Source organism: Rutidosis leptorrhynchoides, chromosome 2 (assembly GCF_046630445.1).
Source record: "Rutidosis leptorrhynchoides isolate AG116_Rl617_1_P2 chromosome 2, CSIRO_AGI_Rlap_v1, whole genome shotgun sequence".
In the NCBI taxonomy this organism is placed as follows: Eukaryota; Viridiplantae; Streptophyta; class Magnoliopsida; order Asterales; family Asteraceae; genus Rutidosis; species Rutidosis leptorrhynchoides.
Window position 1 is genome coordinate 548328475 of NC_092334.1, and position 821 is coordinate 548329295.

At 40.7% G+C, this 821-nt stretch overlaps 1 non-coding gene across 1 annotated transcript; it reads left to right on the forward strand.

Moving 5' to 3' along the window:
- Positions 1–214: 214 nt before the first annotated feature.
- On the forward strand, positions 215–321 carry LOC139895225 (small nucleolar RNA R71). The gene has a single exon (XR_011775686.1). It is a non-coding gene; the product is annotated as a small nucleolar RNA R71 (small nucleolar RNA).
- Positions 322–821: the final 500 nt, after the last annotated feature.

Consider the following 821-nt stretch of genomic DNA (forward strand, 5'->3'; position numbering starts at 1 on the left):
GTCATCATATGCACCGGCGCTTGAGACTTGAGCATAACGGGTCATGGGTCTTTCTTGATGCCATTCATGAGAATATTCGACTTGCTTTTCGATTATCTCATAAGCATCTTGCTCAGTTTTGTCCATGAGTGAACCTCCTGCCGCTTGATCAATGGAAATTCGGGTTGCAACATCACAACCCTTGTAAAAGATTTGAACTTTTTGGAAGGTATCCAAACCATGGTTTGGACAACCTCTTAGCATTTTGGAAAATCGATTCCATGCTTCATACAAGGTTTCCATCGGCTTTTGACAAAATTGGGTAATTTCTTGTTGGAGTCTCGCGGACTTAGAAGCTGGAAAATATTTCTTAATAAATTTTTCCAACATACCATCCCAAGTTTCTATCGTAGCCTCGGGCAATGAATCTAACCAACTCCGTGCTTCTCCGTGGAGTGTCCATGGGAAAAGTCTTAAAAATATGGCTTAATCAGTGTCCGGTTGAAGCTTGAATAGGAGACATATCTCTTGAAAAAGACGAATATGCTCGTTTGCATATTCATTCGGACCACCACCAAATTGACATCTGTTGTTAATCATTTGGAGAATAGGTCCTTTTATTTCAAATTTTACCTCATCAGGTGTCTGAGTAATTGCACTTCCTTGTCCGGTTCGGGTTGCCTTCATCTTGGCCGCCATTGATTGTCTTGGTACCACCGGTCTTGCCTCTCATTCCATTTCAAAATATGGAGGATGAATGGGTTCACCAAATTTAGAATATCGTGGCTTGGTTGTACTTGATTCTGAATCGAAAGTTTCTTGCTTTGATGAAGATTCAAAAA